Raw genomic sequence first — 20,029 nt, forward strand, 5'->3', positions numbered from 1 at the left:
GGGAGGCTCCGGCAGAGGCGCCGGACAGGCGGGAGGCTCCGGCAGAGGCGCCGGACAGGCGGGAGGCTCCGGCAGAGGCGCCGGACAGGCGGGAGGCTCCGGCAGAGGCGCCGGACAGGCGGGAGGCTCCGGCAGAGGCGCCGGACAGGCGGGAGGCTCCGGCAGAGGCGCCGGACAGGCGGGAGGCTCCGGCAGAGGCGCCGGACAGGCGGGAGGCTCCGGCAGAGGCGCCGGACAGGCGGGAGGCTCCGGCAGAGGCGCCGGACAGGCGGGAGGCTCCGGCAGAGGCGCCGGACAGGCGGGAGGCTCCGGCAGCGCTGGAGAGGAGGAAGGCTCTGGACGGATGGGCCGGAGAGACAGCCTGGTACGGGGAGCTGCCACCGGAGGGCTGGGGTGTGGAGGTGGTGACGGATAGACCGGGCCGTGCAGGCGCACTGGAGCTCTTGAGCACCGAGCCTGCCCAACCTTACCCGGTTGAATGGTCCCGGTCGCCCTGCCAGTGCGGCGAGGTGGAATAGCCCGCACTGGGCTATGCAGGCGAACCGGGGACACCGTGCGCAAGGCTGGTGCCATGTAAGCCGGCCCAAGGAGACGCACTGGAGACCAGATGCGTAGAGCCGGCTTCATGGCACTTGGCTCGATGCCCACTCTAGCCCGGCCGATACGCGGAGCTGGAATGTACCGCACCGGGCTGTGCACCCGCACTGGGGACACCGTGCGCTCCACAGCATAACACGGTGCCTGCCCGGTCTCTCTAGCCCCCCGGTAACCACAGGAAGTTGGCTCAGGTCTCCTACCTGGCGTAGCCATACTCCCTGTTAGCCCCCCCCCCCAATAAATTTTTGGGGCTGACTCCCGGGCTTCCATCCACGACGCCGCGCTGCCTCCTCGTACCAGCGCCTCTCCGCTTTCGCCGCCTCCCGTTCTTCCTTGGGGCGGCGATATTCTCCTGGCTGAGCCCAAGGTCCTTTACCGTCTAATTCGTCCTCCCATGTCCATACCTCCTCGCGCTGCTCCTGCTGCTGCTTTCTCCTTTGCCCATTACCACACCGCTTGGTCCTGTTGTGGTGGGTGATTCTGTAACGATTCTCTTCTTGTGAAGTAGAGGCGGACCAAAGCGCAGCGTGGTGGTTGTTCATTGTATTTATTGACGACACTATACATGAACAAACTAACGGAAAAAAACAAGAAACGTGAGAACTCAAAACAGCCCTGTCTGGTGCAAACACAAAAACAGGAACAATCACCCACAAACACACAGTGAAACCCAGGCTACCTAAATATGGTTCCCAATCAGAGACAATGACGAACACCTGCCTCTGATTGAGAACCATATCAGGCCGAACATAGAACTAGACCAAAACATAGAAAAACAAACATAGACTGCCCACCCAACTCACGCCCTGACCATACTAAATAAATACAAAAACAAAGGAAATAGAGGTCAGAACGTGACAGAAGTGAAATGAAAAAAAATTACTTTTTAAAATTACTTTTTTATTTGTTTTTAAATGGAAAAGTGGTGCATGCATATGTATTCACCCCTTTTGCTATGAAGCCCCGAAATAAGATCTGGTGCAACCAATTACCTTCAGAAGTCACATAATTAGTTTGATTGCACACAGTTGGACTTTATTTAAGTGTCACATGACCTGCCACATGATCTCAGTATATATTGTATATATATTGTATATATTGGCACCACCAATTAAGCTGCAACATGAAGACCAAGGAGCGCTTCAAACAGGTCAGGGACAAAGTTGTGGAGAAGTACAGATCAGGGTTGGGTTATACAAATATATCCGAAACTTTGAACATCCCACGGAGCACCATCAAATCCATTATTAAAAAATTGAAAGAATATGGCACCACAACAAACATGCCAAGAGAGGGCTGCCCACCAAAACTCACAGACCAGGCAAGGAGGGGATTAATCAGAGAGGCAACAAAGAGACTGAAGATAACCCTGAAGGAGCTGCAAAGCTCCACAGCGGAGATTGTAGTATCTGTCCATAGGACCACTTTAAGCCTTACACTCCACAGAGCTGGGCTTTACGGAAGAGTGGCCAGCCATTGTTTAAAGAAAAAGAATAAGCAAACACATTTGGTGTTTGCCAAGAGGCATGTAGGAGACTCCCCAAACATATTGAAGAAGGTACTCTGGTCAGATGAGACTAAAATGTAGCTTTTTTGTCATCAAGGAAAACGCTATGTCTGGTGCAAACCCAACACCTCTCATCACCCGAGAACACCATGTTTTTCATCGGCAGGGACTGGGAAACTGGTCAGAATTGAAGGAATGATGGATGGCGCTAAATACAGGGAAATTCGTTAAGGAAACCTGTTTCAGTCTTCCAGAGATTTGAGACTGGGATGGAGGGGTGAATAGTTATGCACGCTCAAGCATAACTTTTTTTGCCTTATTTCTCGTTTGTTTCACAATTAAAAATATTTTGCATCTTCAAAGTCATAGGCATGTTGTGTAAATCAAATGATACAACCCCCCCCCCAAAAAAAATATATTTTAATTCCAGGTTGTAAGGCAGCAAAATAGGAAAAATGCCAATGGAGGTGAATACTTTCGCAAGCCACTGTATTTGTTTGGGCTTTTTGCGGCCAATTTGCAGTCTACAAATGATTTGTAATTATGTTCCGGCCCCCCAACCATCCACTGAAAAAAAATTGGCACATGGCTGAATCTAGTTGATGATCCCTGGCCTACAGAAAGAGTATTGAAAGATTTTATTTGACAGAAATTTGATGACTTCTGAAGAGGTTCCAGTAAAATGTCTCACATTTCAGAATACAGAACAACCCAGTGTCTTATAATCGTGTGCCACTGCAGATCCATTGGCTGTTCTACAGCCTGCTGCTCTGATTGTTCCTCCCACTGCTCCTGTGCTGTTCCTGTTGTTGCCGGTTGTCTCCTTGGGCAGTGATGGTGTGCTGGTGTTTCGGGTGGGTGCACTTCTGGGTGCTCTATGGTTCGGAGGGCCTGCCTCTCTTCAGAGTGTTGGACTGGGCAGACAACGTGTGTGTGGGTGACTGCATTAAATAGAGTTTAGATTGGTCATGTCTTTTTCCTGTACATGTATCCTTCACTTTCTGTTAGACGACATGTATTTGTTTAGCTGATACATTGAAACTTTGAGAAAAGAAAACTCAAGCATTACATTTCAAATCATAGCTTGTTTTTTTACGTTAATCTAAAGCAGCAACTAAAACCTGGAAAATGCTGCTTTCTTGACCAGGACTTTCCTGGTTAATTAAATGATAAATAAAAAAAACGACATACCACAGGTGCTGCTGCTGATCTAAAAGTCGTCTGTTGGTGGAGGCACTGCCTCTTCCTGGGTGGTGGGCACAGAGGCCAGGAGACCTGATGGACACACACACACACACACACACACACACACACACACACACACACACACGTTACATCACTGTTACCATGGCAGCCACTGACTGGAAATAGCCTCCATAACGACTGATGGCAGAATGAAAACATAACGCGGAAAAAAATGGTAATGCAGGACATCCAAAGAAAAAAACAACAACAACATTTAACCACTAGGTGGCTCTCTCTACGTCCATAGAATAAGCCAGGAGAAGTGCTTTGTAAAAACAGGATGCAAAAAGAGTCAAATGACTAGCTAGAGGATTGTGGTGGAGTTGTGGGCCAAATCAAGTGCCAAATTGCTTCAGTTCTCAATAGGAACTGTGAGAGAGAACCATGATGTGGAATCAGAAGAGAACGAGTGGGAGAGTTGCTGGAAGACCTTCTTCATCTTTTCTATGTTGAGCCTGCTGCCCTCTGTGTGGTTGATCATGGGCTTAGGGTAGTCCACTCATGATGCAGTAAGCTGCTTTCTGGACAGGCTCTGGGGCTCTCCACGGCTCATAGATGTAGTAGTTGGGATAGTCCTTTAGCGTAAGGATGTAGCGCCTGTGAGATAGACTATCACAGATATGTTAGGGACAGGCATTGTTATTAGGGATGTGCATCTCTCCCTCCTTACAAGCACGATTTGATACACATCTAGATACGTGGGCTCTGATACGATACAGGAACGACACTTTTAGTTTGAAACGATTCGGTGCGATTCAATTAGATTCACGGAACGAATCAATGCGATTCGATGTACTAACAATTGTTGCATGAACCTATTCATGTTCTATTCAAAATGTTAATACGGTACTGATGGAGCTCAGGAGCTGACCTGGATCTATCTGAATTGACTTCTCTGAGTGAGTGGCTCTGTGTGTTTATGTGTGTGTGTGTGTGTGTGTGTGTGTGTGTGTGTGTGTGTGTGTGTGTGTGTGTGTGTGTGTGTGTGTGTGTGTGTGTGTGTACATCTACCACTAACAGATTAGGGGGGGAAATGTCTGTTTTTTTGTGTCCCCACTTGTTATCCAACATTCTCATCACCCACTGATTAACTTGTCATATAGCAGATTCAAATGCTTTGAGATAGTAATATGTCAAAATCTATTTTTAGAAATGAGCTATGACATAACTAGGGAATTAATATAACACCGTTTTGGATTTGACCCCCATCTCAAAAGCAAATGGTTGTGACCGTTTGGAAGTTTACGGAGGAGAGCTGCTCTCTCCCAAAAAATGGTTGCTGTCCTTGTTATGAAATGACACCTTTACCCTGATCATGTAAAAGTTACCAAATGCACTGACTGTTGAAAGCAGACACAAACCCACATCTGTTTACAATGAACCTGGCAATCAAAAAGCCCCAATCAGCAGTAAGATGTGAGCTGTGTCCACTCCGGTAGCCTACACAGCTCCGTTTTCTACACCGCATTTGGTGACAATGACCCAGAAACTTACGTTGGTTGTCACTCAACGAATAAAGACTATGATTGAATATTGCGAAAGCCATTTTGCAAACATCTAAATGCTGAAGGTGCCGCGCAGATGAAGCCTACGAATGTCAGAGCAGGGAAAGAGGGTAGGCCTCATTGACGCAAGCAGCTGCATCAATTATTCTGCCAAAGCACAAATGTTGTGGTAATCACGGACCAATCACCGTCTTTTGTCTGAAGCCCAGGAGGGCAGTAAGTGAGTGTCTGTGTTTGTGTGTAGTGTGGGTGTCTATGTCAGTACCTGATGTAGTGTGTGTGTAGTGTGTACTGGAGTTAGTGTGCATGTGTGTGTGTCTACGTGTGTGTCTATGTGTGTGTATGTGTCTACGCGTGTCTATGTGTCTACGTGAGTGCGTATGTGTGTGTGGTGTGTACCCTGCTTTAGTGTGTGTGTGTGTGTGCGGGCGTGCGTGTGTGTGTGTGCGTGCGTGTGTGTGTGTACCTGATGTAGTCTCCTCTGGGGTCTTTCCTTCGTCCCGAAGCCTACAGGAGAGTAGCAGTGGAAGAACTGCTGGAAGAAAGACACTGCAGGAGAGCCACATCCAGTGCCTGAGTTTATACTCCCGTCTGCATCCAGGAGCACCTCCTCAAATGCCTGACAGGCAAAACCAACCAGCACAGAATACAGTTAGTCAGATTCTAGTGAAGCGGCACTACTGTCTCTCTTAAGCGTCTATCATAGTCCAAAAACGTGTATGTGTATGCACAGCAGTGTTCGAGTATATTGGACCGTTGGCTTTCGTGCTTTTAAAATTCTCAGAGCAGCTCAAGCTATTTCTCCAATGTCACCACATTAAAATGAATAGAGGATGTGTAGCGGAGCCGGTTTGGTTGGGAATTGTGGTGAGGTGAGCGTTTGTGATTTGCATCCCTCGCAGATGGTGGTCTCAAAGCAGTTTAGCTATGCATTGCGTCTTATCGTCTGTGGACTATGATTTACGCTCGGTTGTCTTTATGCCATGCTTTGTATATTAAGTAAATCCCCATGTCCCCCAATGCTTTTATGTGTGTTTAAATGTCTTGTATTTGTGAGAAACATATTGGACTGTTATGTGGAAGTAATAGCCTAAGGTAAAGAAAACACTGCATTGACATTCTGTATTCGGTAAAAGCTCTTTAAACACATGGACAAGGGGAAAACGCCCCAATAGGGAAAAGCCCCTTTAGGGAAAAGCACCAATAGGGAAAAGCCCCAATAGAGAAAAGCCCCAATGTTACATGCTCTAAGACACTGACTAACTGATAACATGCTTTGTGTCTTAGCCCAGATGTATATTTGCAACGTGCTTATGACAAGCTTTACAGGTTACTTTTATATGTCCTCCTAACAAATGTAAGGTTTGAAATTATTACGTTTTATCCAAACTATATCTGTTTGGGTTTCTTGCAGTCAATTTGCAGTCTACAAATGATTTGTAATTCTGTTGACATTTTATATATTTAGTAGACGCTCTTATTCAGGCCTGGGGATTTGAATCAGTGCCTGTTTTGACCCCCCCCCCACCGACCATCCACTCAAGGAAAAATTGGCTGTGAGAAAAAAAAAAATCACATTTTTACCTGATTCGTTTAATATTCATATTTAACCGTTAATATGCTTAACAATAGTATAGACATGTCTTTAGTGCCAATGCTGTGCTTCTGAGAAAGGATGGTTAATTTCTTCCACGTTCACTCCCCGCAGCTGGTCTAGGCGTGTAGTCAGGGACATGGGATAGAGATCAGCAGGTCTAGGCGTGGAGTCAGGGACATGAGATAGAGATCAGCAGGTCTAGGCGTGGAGTCAGGGACATGGGATAGAGATCAGCTGGTCTAGGCGTGGAGTCAGGGACATGGGATAGAGATCAGCTGGTCTAGGCGTGGAGTCAGGGACATGGGATAGAGATCAGCTGGTCTAGGCGTGGAGTCAGGGACATGGGATAGAGATCAGCAGGTCTAGGCGTGGAGTCAGGGACATGGGATAGAGATCAGCTGGTCTAGGCGTGTAGTCAGGGACATGGGATAGAGATCAGCTGGTCTAGGCGTGCAGTCAGGGACATGGGATAGAGATCAGCTGGTCTAGGCGTGTAGTCAGGGACATGGGATAGAAATCAGCTTGAAAAACAGAGAGACCTGTATTATTTCCATTTATCTTTGCTTCTGAGTAAGCTGGTCACACGGCATAAGACAAAGAGCCTCTGAGAAGTGACCACTGTCCTTCGGCCCATCCTGTTCTTTTACTGTCTTCCAAGGGCACAGCTGTGGGGAGAGAGAAGAGAACGGAGGCTAGCTTGGTAGAGAAGGGAGTAAACGGAACCAACGTCTGCTATGACCCGATACACATAGCCACAAGATGAAAACAAGGTAGCTTAAATTGCCCTGATCTGCCAGGGAGGGTGGAACCAACCATGACTAAGCAGTTTTGTGTTTCAATATAAACCCCTTGCTTCTCTGTATTATTAGAGCACTCAATCGATTCACCTTGTATGTGTGTGTTGTATTGACCTGCTCCCTTACTAATAAGTGAATAAAGAAGTATAACTCTGACTTGTGTGATAAGCTTGTCTTTCCTCATTTGATAATACAGAAAAAAACACTACACGGTCCACGGCTGACTCTAGTTGATGATCCCTGCTGCATAGGCTACTTGCTCAGCCCATAAAATGAAATATAAAATCACCTGCTATTGAAATTATGCTCTCGTCATTCACTTTCCTGTCAGATCGACTCGGGGCAGTAGCATTCAGTTGAATGTTGAGCCCTGCTGTGTGCGGTGTGCTGTGTGCTCCAAAAGAATGTTGCAGGAATGGTAATCTTATCGGTTTCCAACGGAAACGACATCAGAACGATCTGAGATGATGTGTGTCAAAATTCTCTTTCTTGTGCTTTTGGAGGTGGAACGACCCACATCCAATTCTGTTGTTTTAATACCATTTCAAAGTGTGATTTTGAGAGCAAAAACCTGACAAAATGTGTTAAAATCACTTGCTTTCTCCATGTTTTTGGTTTGTTTGTTGCCATGGTATCATTTAGGTATCAAGTCTAGTTTTTTCAAATTCTATTATTTTACATGAATATTACATGGCGATCAGCGAACACATGTTGATCCTGGTCCACTGAAAGTTAGCCACCCAGGCTTTTCTGTCTAAGTGTTTGTAGAGTCTCTAGTGCTTCAGACTCCTCACCCTTCCACATCGCTGGGTCCAGTCCTTGAGTCTTGAATCCTGGAGAACGGAGTACAAGTCAAGCACAGTCAGATAACAAGCACCAAATGTACATGGACACTGTGACTCTCTATTTCTCCTTGTCAACAGACAGTACTGCACACAGTGTGTGAGGAATAACAGGATGTAACAGTTCTGGATATCACAATGGTGGAAATGTGTCCAGCACTATATTATACTGTACAATCACACTGTTGTTCCACCAGGTGTTAATGAAACAAAAAGAGTAGATTTCGGTCAAAGTTAAAACGACCTTCCATTAAAAAAAGACTCCACTTCCATACGGTCGGAGTCCCTTCTCTCTAGTCTGGATTACCCTTTCTGACAACTGCTGATGCAAAAGGGGATTTATACAGTGCCTTCAGAAAGTTGACTTTTTCTACATTTTGTTGTGTTACAAAGTGGGATTAAAATGGATTTAATGCTGTCGGTGTGATCGAGGCGAAAGAGCTTTGCACACCTAGATTGTACAATATTTGGGCATTATTCTTCAAAAGTTTCTTTAAGCTCTGTCAAGTTGGTTGTTGATCGTTACTAGACAACAATTTTCAGGTCTTGCAATATATTTTCAAGCAGATTTAAGTCAACCTGGTAACTCGGCCACTCAGGAACATTCCCTGTCATTCTTGGTAAGCAACTCCAGTGTAGATTTGGCCTTGTGTCTTAGGTTATTGTCCCACTGGAAGGTGAATTCATCTCCCAGTCTTTGGTGGAAAGCAGACTGAACCAGGTTTTCCCAAGGATTGTGCCTGTGCTTAGATCCATTCCGTTTATTTTTTATCCTGGAAAAACTCCCCAGTCCTTAACAATTACAAGCATACCCATAACATGATGCAGTCACCACTATGCTTGAACATTTGGAGTGTGGTACTCAGTAACGTGTTGTATTGGATTTGCCCAAAACATAACACTGTATTCAAGACAAAAAGGTAATTGCTTTGCCACATTTCTTGCAGTATTACTTTAGTGCCTTGTTGCAAACAGGATGCATGTAAAGGTGAAATAAGAAATATATCATTTTTTGGGGAATATTTGTATTCTGTACAGGCTTCCTTCTTTTCACTCTGTCAATTAGGTTAGTTTTGTGGAGTAACTATAATCTTGTTGATTCATCCTCAGTCTTCTCCTATCACAGCCATTAAAGTCTGTTTTAAAGTCACCATTGGCCTCATTGTGAAATCCCTGAGCGGTTTCCAGAAACGGAGTTAGGAAGGACGCCTGTATCTTTGTAGTGACTGGGTGTATTGATACAGCATCCAAAGCATAATGCATGCACCAAGGGTTAACCCCATAGATTCGATGTCTGTGCCCCACAAAAAAACAAAAAAAATCCCCATCAAAACCAGTCTAAGCTAAAGATATCCACCGCATGCACCAATGGCGGTCTTCCACATCTGCGGAACATGAGACATCCCGAAAATGAATCCTCTCACCAAAATGTCTGTAGCGTTCAAACGAATACGAAAGGAATGGAAAGATGATGCTCTCACGAACATGATGGTGTTCAGTTTTGCTCTACAACCCCCACAAGCGTCACGGGAAACATCTGAAGCTAGCTACCAGTTTAAAATGTTTTATTCAATGCGTTTCTGTGGGTTAATAGCAGTAAGGCCAAATTCAATGTTTCATCAAATAATTGTTTCGATACCTAAAAGGGTCCTGAAATTCAAAATCAAATGCTTTAAATGATCCTTGGTATGACCATCTTAAAACAACTCCATATGTTAGTTTTGTAGAACCTCCCCCCATAACAAAGGGGTTGAATACTTATTGACTCAAGCCATTTAAGCTTACACTATGGGGTATTGAGTGTAGGCCAGTGGCACAAACTATAAATGCAATCCGTTTTAAATTCAGGCTGTAACAACAAAATGTGGAAAAAGTCCAGGGTTCTGAATACTTTCCGAAGGCACTGTAAAATACATCTGATTGATTGATTACCCAGCTCTTCCAGAACAGGGGACGCTGTAGTGTCGGTCTGTGGTTGTCTACGGTCTTCGTCTGACAGCTGTCCAGTTGTTCTTGTGTGATGGTGGGCATGGGTTTCCTAGGCAGCTCTAGCCTGTTCCCTAAGGCCTGGAACTTCTTGAAGGTCAGCGGAGGACTGCCGTTGTCCATCTCAATTATCCTGATAACAGCAGAAACATGAGGGACAGTGAGATTAAAACATTGACATCTGGGCCCATATTCATGAAACTAATCAGAGTGATGATATAAGATCAGGTCCTTTAGGTAAGGTCTACACTTGTTGTGACAAATACAGTTTGACTTGATTTGATTATATGTGACAAAAAAGTTTGATTTGATTTGATTATCCTGTTCTTGTGATCTTACTCATTACTTATCTCAAAGGCATAACTGATCCTAGATTAGCACTTCTACTCTGAGACAGTTTCTGAATACTTGGCCCGAGGTAATTTTGTAGAAATGTCAATAACAATACTATTGGTGTGGGGAAATGATGCTGTCAATAAAAATGTCTTCTTTGGTATGACGTTACAAACTTCAAACACCTGTATTTGAGGAGTTTCTCCCATTCTTCTCTGCAGATTCTCTCAAGCTCTGTCAGGTTGGGTGGGGAGCATTGCTGCACAGCCATTTTCAGGTCTCTCCAGAGATGTTTGATCGTGTTCAAGTCTGTCTGTTGTCTGTGTGCTTAGGGTTGTTGTCCTGTTGGAAGGTGAACCTTCACCCCAGTCGGAGGTCCTGAGCACTCCGGAGCAGGTTTTCATCGAGGATCTGTCTGTACTTTGCTCCGTTCATCTTTGCCTCGATGCTGACTGGTCTCCCAGTCCCCACCGCTGAAAAAATCCCCACAGCATGATGCTGCCACCACCATGCTTCACCGTAGGGATGGTGCCAGGTTTCCTCCAGAGGTGACGCTTGGCATTCAGACCAAAGAGTTCAATCTTGGTTTCATCAGACCAGAGAATCTTGTTTCTCATGGTCTGAGAGTCTTTAGGTGCCTTTTGTCAAACTCCAAGCGGGCTGTCATGTGCCTTTTACTGAGGAGTGGCTTCCGTCTGGCCACTATACCATATAGGCCTGATTGGTAGAGTGCTGCAGAGGTGGTTGTCTTTCTGGAAGGTTCTCTCATCTCCACAGAGGAACTCTGGAACTCTGTCAGAGTGACCACCGGGTTCTTGGTCACCTTCCTGACGAAGGCCCTCCCCCGAATGCTCAGTTTGGCTGGACAGCCAGCTCTAGGAAGAGCTTGATGGTTTCAAACTTCATCCATTTAAGAATGATGGAGGCCACTGTGTTCTTGGGGACCTTTAATGCTGCATAATTAATTTGGTACCCTTCCCCAGATCTGTGCCTCGACACAATCCTGTCTCGGAGCTCTACAGACAATTCCTTCGACCTCATGGCTTGGTTTTTGCGCTGACATGCACTGTCAACTGTAGGACTTATGTAGACAGGTGTGTGCCTTTCTAAATCATGTACAATCAATTGGACTCCAATCAATGTAATGTATCAAAATGTGGAAAAAGTCAAGTGGTCTGAATACTTTTTGAAGGCACTGTAAATGTAGGGGTAGAAATTATTAAAACATAATTTCAAGATTAAAATAGAGCATAACTTTTTGAAATGCCAATTGACTCTGATCTGGCAATCTTTGCACACCAACAAACTGGTTGTTTCAAGTTAACTACACAGTACATACTTTCTCAGCACAATTCAAAACATCATAATACCAATACAGTTTTACTTTTTGAAATTCTGTAGTTTTTACATTTAGTAAAATCTAAAATCCTACTGTATAAATGATTTATAGTCAACTTGTAAAGTAAACATAGTCATGGTACTTGATTTGATCATAGTTATCAAGTTGTTATTCATCTTCTCCATTACTCATATACAGGATGTACAACAAAGTACATATAAAATATATATTTAACAAATTATAATAAAATGGCAGCATCATGACTCATTATAGAACAGCGGACAGTATCTACATAGCCATTCCCTAACCATGCACTGATGAAGTTACAGCACGTCATCTATATCGGTGCAGGCTGGAGCCTTTCAGACCTTCCTATTGGATCATTCCCTGTTGTGGGCCGGGCCAAACAGGCGTATCAAGAGCCTCCATGAGTCTCCAGCAGAAACATGGTTTGTAATGGCTGAGCACTGCCACCCTACCGGGCCGCCACTCGCAAGTCTGCCACGGTGACTGCCTCCCTGCTTAGCTATTTCATCTCCTCACTGCTTGGAGCCTGTACACGTTGTGTGGTGTGACAGCACTGAGCTATGGGACTCTGCTGTAGGAAGTAAAACATCAAAACTCTTTCAGTTGGTTCTACATCAGTGAGAGCTTTTTCCCCTTTGACCTCCGGAGCTTTGCTCGCAGCATGCGTGTCTTTCGAGCATCGATCACATTTATGTAACCCACTGTGCTCTAGTTTAGTTACAGTAACATACTGACATCGGTTAGCCTACTGGATAGTACGAAATAGGCTGAATGGAAGCTACTGTGCTGACAACAGAAGTTGTGGAAATGTGAAAGTAGAAATGATAATCTTATTGATCCCTCCCGGGCAAAATACCCCACCAATTCTGCACTTTACACTGTCCTGGGGTTCTGGATTTTCTGGAACCTGACTTGCCGTTCTGGATTTTTCTGCTCAGTGCTCCCACTGCTCCCCTGCCGCTTCCCTTTCATTGACATGGAGGGAGAAATGTCATGTTGTACACTAAAGATATGGTTGACATCTTCAAACTATGTATTCCGTGCGTCCTCCTCTCCGAAAACTCAGTGTTCACGGCCTATAATTGAACATGCTCTTAGATGTGACGTTTCCCTCCCCGCTAGCATTTTCTCAATTTGCACTCTTATTTTCCAGTTGGCTCTTCTCTATCCAGCAAGCAACCGTGTTGAATATGCCACCGGAAACAGTTTGAGCTCAAAATTCAAATACTATTCAAATCACTATTGAATGTACAGTTATCGGACTAATCAGAAATAACTTCAAATGACATGGGTAGGTAAGCACTAGCCTGGTCCCAGATCTGTTTATGTCGTCTTACTAACTCCTATGGTCATTGTCCTCTGGCTACAGAGCACTAACAGATTTGTGACTAGGTTTTTTAAAATTCTTAAATTTTTTTTAAACTTTACCTTTATTTAACCGGATAGGCTAGTTGAGAACATTTACAACTGTGACCTGGCCAAGATAAAGCAAAGCAGTGCGACACATACAACAACACCGAGTTACACATGGAATGAACAAGTGTACAGTCAATAACACAATATAAAAAAAGAAAGTCTATATACAGTGTGTGCAAATGGCATGAGGAGGTCAGGCAATAAATAGGCCATAGTAGCAAGTAATTACAACGTAGCAAATGAACACTGGAGAGATAGATGTGCAGATGTGCAGATGATGATGTGCAAGTAGAAATACTGGTGTGCAAAAGAGCAGAAAAGTAAATAAAAACAATATGGGGATGAGGTAGGTAGGCTATGTACAGCTGCAGCGATCGGTTAGCTGCTCGGATAGCTGATGTTTAAAGTTAGTGAGGGAAATATAAGTCTACAGCTTCAGCGATTTTTGCAGGTAAGCACTATCGCGGAGAGAAGCATTTCACTTATTGGACCCTTCCTACTGAATGTGACAGTGAGTGACTAACCTGTCCAAGTTGTAGGGTGTGTTAGAATTCCCCACTATTGTCTCCACTACAAACTCCTGGGCCGTTTGAATGATGGATTCATCTCTCTCCTTCCCAAAGGTCACCCGGGTGATGTTCCACTCCTACAGAGAATACAAAGGCAGGAGGAGGGATAGAGACGGGTATAGAGGTGGAAATTGGGGCGGCAGGGTAGCCTAGTGGTTAGAGCTGTTGGACTAGTAACCGAAAGGTTGGAAGTTCATATTCCCGAGCTGACAAGGTACAAATCTGTCGTTCTGCCACTGAACAGGCAGTTAACCCACTGTTCCTAGGCCGTCATTGAAAATAAGAATATGTTCTTAACTGACTTGCCTAGTAAAATGCATTAAAAAAAATGAGAGAGGATGAGAAATGATAACATGACATATTGTATGTACTGGGGTTGAGATCATTATTCAGTGAGGTTTTTGGGACTATCTGTTGACAGATATGCCAGACTAGCCATATCTCCCAGACATACAGATCAGAACCTAACCATACTGTTTGCGCCTGCATGATATTGACACAATTTTGTACCTACTAGGGCAGAGAAATCAATCTTAATGCGTGTTCAGGAAAACACATTTTGTATTCACCTATTGGGCCTATATCTACTGTGTGCCCAGGCAGCATGACAGGTTGCCAGAGCGTACACGTAAGTCAATGTGTTTATTAAGATGAGGGAAAACAGAGTATTCCCCATCAGTGCTTGTTGCAACCAGTGGTTTCTTACTAGTCACAGAACCTTCTAAACATCCTCCAGGGATTGCTCTGCCATTGAAATCCTTGGGATTTCAAAATTCTGGAATGGGAAAATGCTAAAACCTGATATACGGTATGTAGAAAAGATTGTGTACCTATATGTTTTAAATAAATATATATAATCTTAGAGAAGAACTATGTTGGAGCAAAATGATACAGCTTTAACCAAAATGTTCTCTCAGCTCCATGGCAAAATGTGTAGAATTGCAAGAAATTTGCCGACAGCACCCATTGCCTCGCCCCGTGCCACGCCCACCACCTAAGCCCCTTTTTGATCCAATAAAACCCTGCTTATCTGTTGAAGCAGTGGCTGAATAGATGCAGCAATCTCCTATAGTGATCACATCTCTGTGCAGAACAATTTCATCACAATCACTGCATTTAATATCAAAATAGGCAGCAGTCTGCACTGTATCTGTACTTCTGAAGAGGGGCTGTTATTGGAGTTTTATAGACATCTGATGTTGATGGCTATTCAACCATCTAGGCCCTGCTGCTATACACACAATGGTGATAAGAGCTTACAGCTGAATGTGAAATGTGCTGACTGCTCTCAGACCTGAAGGACTCTTGCATAAGCAACCCTTTCTCTAACCGGCTGGTCGGTGCTTCACCTACTACACGTTCACAACATGTCATCTAGCGCTGTCAATTGGACATCTCAAAGTTTGGCAAAGTGGCTGTTCACAAGCACATCACTTCTGAATGATTGTATTATAACAATCAGCCTAAAAGTCTGTGAGACAATCTTTGCCCAACTGTCAAAAGAGTGATGTTTTCTCTCTCCTCTTAGTTATCAACCTTTCAGAGATGAATTGAGACATACAAAAGTGCCATTTCTTAGAACAGGTGAAAACAGGTGACTGGCATCAGACCACTTAGTTCTTTATAGGTTGTTCAGTGTGGCTTGATTTATTCATTAACCATAGGCTCTATTTCTGAAAGGTGGAAAACATTTTCTTCTCATAGGCACCTCACAAGACTAATGGTGATTCATCATCTTGTCTCATGCATGAACAAACTCATTGCGTGGTAGAAAATATGAGTAATTAAGTAGGTTGACGCATATTCTCAGTTTTCAGTTTATTTCTTTGTGGAGGATATTAAGGTGTCTGAGTTGTAGGCTGTGTTGTGTTAGGTCAGGCATAGTCATTGCGAAGCTCGCAGAGCCTTGATTGGTGGCTCGCCGGTAATATTTCGATTTTACATGTGCAGACTACCAAATACAGCACAATTTCAAATAGTTTCCGAGCAGTCAAATTCCACAAACTCCCAACAGGTGGCAGTATAAGATAGATTTTGAGCTTTTGCATTAACATGTGCAGTCGAATTACCTTGCAATAAAGATTTAAAATTGAGCGATTTGTAGTACTCAAGCAGAAGCAAAAAATGCAACAATGAGAAACTTGCTAAAGGCCGAGACAATAAGAAGACACAGTGGCAGAATAAATTCAACCACACCTTTTGTTTTAGCACAAAACAGGATAGCAAGCTCTGGCCAGTGTGGTCCACAAAGCATATAGCATGTAGAGTAACAGACAGATACATGACCTACAGCAGGGTCAACCAAGTTAATGTTTCCGACACTTTCGGACCACAAAACAACTATTGATTTAGACCCTTGCGAAAAAAGACTGCAGTTTTGAAACTGCAGTAAAAGTGCAGTAACTGCAGTCGACTGTGGTATTTTGGACGCAGTGATTGCAGAATAACTCCAGTGTACTGCAGTTTAACTGCAGTTATACTGCACTGTAACTGCACTTACACTGCAACATTACTGCAGTAAAAAAACATATTTTTTGGACGCAGTATTTACAGCCTGCTGCAGTTATACTGTATTCTAACTCCAGTTAGATGACAGTGTACTGCAGTTATACTGTATTCTAACTCCAGTTAGATGACAGTGTGCTGCAGTTATACTGTATTCTAACTACAGTTAGATTACAGTGTACTGCAGTTATACTACACTCTGACTGTAATATTTTCTTGTAAGGGGAACCACAGAAAAAGAACAGGAGCTACTTCCACTATTCCAGCACCATTTCAACTTCATCAAATCACCTCTGCTTAGTGTAATACAATGACCACTAAAAGACACCAAAGACAATCAGCGTAAGCTACAGTGCCTTGCGAAAGTATTTGGCCCCCTTGAACTTTGCAACCTTTTGCCACATTTCAGGCTTCAAACATAAAGATATAAAACTCTATTTTTTTGTGAAGAATCAACAACAAGTGGGACACAATCGTGAAGTGGAATGACATTTATTGGATATTTCAAACTTTTTTAACAAATCAAAAACTGAAAAATTGGGAGTGCAAAATTATTCAGCCCCTTTACTTTCAGTGCAGCAAACTCTCTCCAGAAGTTCAGTGAGGATCTCTGAATGATCCAATGTTGACCTAAATGACTAATGATGATAAATACAATCCACCTGTGTGTAATCAAGTCTCCGTATAAATGCACCTGCACTGTGATAGTCTCAGAGGTCCGTTAAAAGCGCAGAGAGCATCATGAAGAACAAGGAACACACCAGGCAGGTCCGAGATACTGTTGTGAAGAAGTTTAAAGCCGGATTTGGATACAAAAAGATTTCCCAAGCTTTAAACATCCCAAGGAGCACTGTGCAAGTGATAATATTGAAATGGAAGGAGTATCAGACCACTGCAAATCTACCAAGACCTGGCCGTCCCTCTAAACTTTCAGCTCATACAAGGAGAAGACTGATCAGAGATGCAGCCAAGAGGCCCATGATCACTCTGGATGAACTGCAGAGATCTACAGCTGAGGTGGGAGACTCTGTCCATAGGACAACAATCAGTCGTATATTGCACAAATCTGGCCTTTATGGAAAAGTGGCAAGAAGAAAGCCATTTCTTAAAGATATCCATAAAAAGTGTTGTTTAAAGTTTGCCACAAGCCACCTGGGAGACACACCAAACATGTGGAAGAAGGTGCTCTGGTCAGATGAAACCAAAACTGAACTTTTTGGCAACAATGCAAAACGTTATGTTTGGCGTAAAAGCAACACAGCTGAACACACCATCCCCACTGTCAAACATGGTGGTGGCAGCATCATGGTTTGGGCCTGCTTTTCTTCAGCAGGGACAGGGAAGATGGATAAAATTGATGGGAAGATGGATGGAGCCAAATACAGGACCATTCTGGAAGAAAACCTGATGGAGTCTGCAAAAGACCTGAGACTGGGACGGAGATTTGTCTTCCAACAAGACAAACATAAAGCAAAATCTACAATGGAATGGTTAAAAAATAAACATATCCAGGTGTTAGAATGGCCAAGTCAAAGTCCAGACCTGAATCCAATCGAGAATCTGTGGAAAGAACTGAAAACTGCTGTTCACAAATGCTCTCCATCCAACCTCACTGAGCTCGAGCTGTTTTGCAAGGAGGAATGGGAAAAAATGTCAGTCTCTCGATGTGCAAAACTGATAGAGACATACCCCAAGCGACTTACAGCTGTAATCGCAGCAAAAGGTGGCGCTACAAAGTATTAACTTAAGGGGGCTGAATAATTTTGCACGCCCAATTTTTCAGTTTTTGATTTGTTAAAAAAGTTTGAAATATCCAATAAATGTCGTTCCACTTCATGATTGTGTCCCACTTGTTGTTGATTCTTCACAAAAAAATACAGTTTTATATCTTTATGTTTGAAGCCTGAAATGTGGCAAAAGGTCGCAAAGTTCAAGGGGGCCGAATACTTTCGCAAGGCACTGTAAATATGATGTGGCTGTCCATGGTTCTGATTTCTGTCTGCGTGTGTATGTGTGTGCATTCGTGCAAGTAGAAAAACATGTTGACTCACACTACTTGAAGAGAAACGCCAATGCCATCCTCCTCTCATTCATGTTGACAAAATGGCCTATACCTCTGTCATACAGTACATACTTTTATTTTTTGTTGACTTAGGCTGCCTGACTAAAATACCTTCTCGCAAGCCTAACTTCCACTTATGGGCAATGTTAGCTAGTTAACATTAGCCTTCTCCTATTTACAAGAGTAAATATATACAAATCATTAAAATCCAGACAGAAAATATTTACACAAGAAGCAATCTAATATCACACAGTCAAACTCTCAGTCATTTAGTAGTTTCACCATTTGTTTGGAAAACAAATATCAGCAACTTACTGCTTTGCTGAAAGTACAGTAAGAGCTGATGAACAGAACAACTTCTGCTGCAGAGAAATTGACGGAGGTAACATATGAGAATGTATGGATCTTGGCCAGTAGCGATTTTAGTATGTACGTCTTGGTGGGGCAAACAATTGTTTTTTTTTCAAATGCATGCCAGCAAAGCCACTACACTACACAACACAACACTAAACAATACATTAATTGCACTATGAAGGTGACAAACCGTGCCCACAAACTGTTAGGGCCTACATAAAGCTGTCCCAATTGCAGAGTTCCAACACCTTACCACTGCTACACCTGGCTATCAGCGGAGCCTTGTCTGGTAGCAAAACAATTCATTCAGCCTCATTTACTGCCTTTAAAAAAACATAGCTGATATGGCTGACTTGTTTACTTTGTTGGTGATAAGGGGCAGTATTTTCACTTTGGATGAATTGCGTGCCCATAGTGAACTGCATTCTACTCTGTCCTAGATTGCTAATATATGCATATTATTATTACTATTGGAAAGAAAACACTCTGAAGTTTCTAAAACTGTTTGAATTATGTATGTGAGTATAACAGAACTCATAGGGCAGGCAATCTTCCAAACAGGAAGTGAAATTCTGAATGCGGGTCTAATTTTAAGTCATCGCCTCCTCACTTCCAAATAAGATATGGATCTGTTAGCACTTCCTACGCCTTCCACTAGATGTCCTCATTCAGTAGAACGTGGAATGGAGCCTCTGGTGTGAACCTGACCGAATGGGAGGGTAATGAGTCACTGTCCCGACAGAATGCCATTTCCTGGTTGCGCATTTGTCTGTTGATATCACCATCGTTCCATTTGGCTGCAGATGAAAACGTACAGTGCCTTGCGAAAGTATTCGGCCCCCTTGAACTTTGCGACCTTTTGCCACATTTCAGGCTTCAAACATAAAGACATAAAACTGTATTTTTTTTGTGGACAATCAACAACAAGTGGGACACAATCATGAAGTGGAACGACATTTATTGGATATTTCAAACTTTTTTAACAAATCAAAAACTGAAAAATTGGGCGTGCAAAATTCCACTTCCACAAAAAATACAGTTTCATATCTTTATGTTTGAAGCCTGAAATGTGGCACAAGGTCGCAAAGTTCAAGGGGGCCGAATACTTTCGCAAGGCACTGTATGCTCCGGTTGGAACGTTATTGGATATAAATGAAACTAACATCCTGAAGATTGATTCTCTACTTAGTTTGACCAGTTTATTCGACCTGGAATATATCTTTTTGAAATTTTCGTCCGAGTTCTCCTGGACCAGTGTCAGCTTTTGGGCACGTGACCTGAAAGTGCTAGCAAATGCAGCTAATTGGACACTAGTATTGGACATTGTGGAACAAAACAACGATTTATT

The 20,029-nt window shown here is 43.4% G+C and overlaps 1 pseudogene; it reads right to left on the reverse strand.

Moving 5' to 3' along the window:
• Positions 1-2,315: 2,315 nt before the first annotated feature.
• The window catches only part of LOC110532401, a 93,869-nt pseudogene continuing 76,155 nt past the window's right edge, over positions 2,316-20,029 (reverse strand).

The sequence above is a fragment of the Oncorhynchus mykiss genome, chromosome 1, assembly GCF_013265735.2.
Source record: "Oncorhynchus mykiss isolate Arlee chromosome 1, USDA_OmykA_1.1, whole genome shotgun sequence".
In the NCBI taxonomy this organism is placed as follows: domain Eukaryota; kingdom Metazoa; phylum Chordata; class Actinopteri; order Salmoniformes; family Salmonidae; genus Oncorhynchus; species Oncorhynchus mykiss.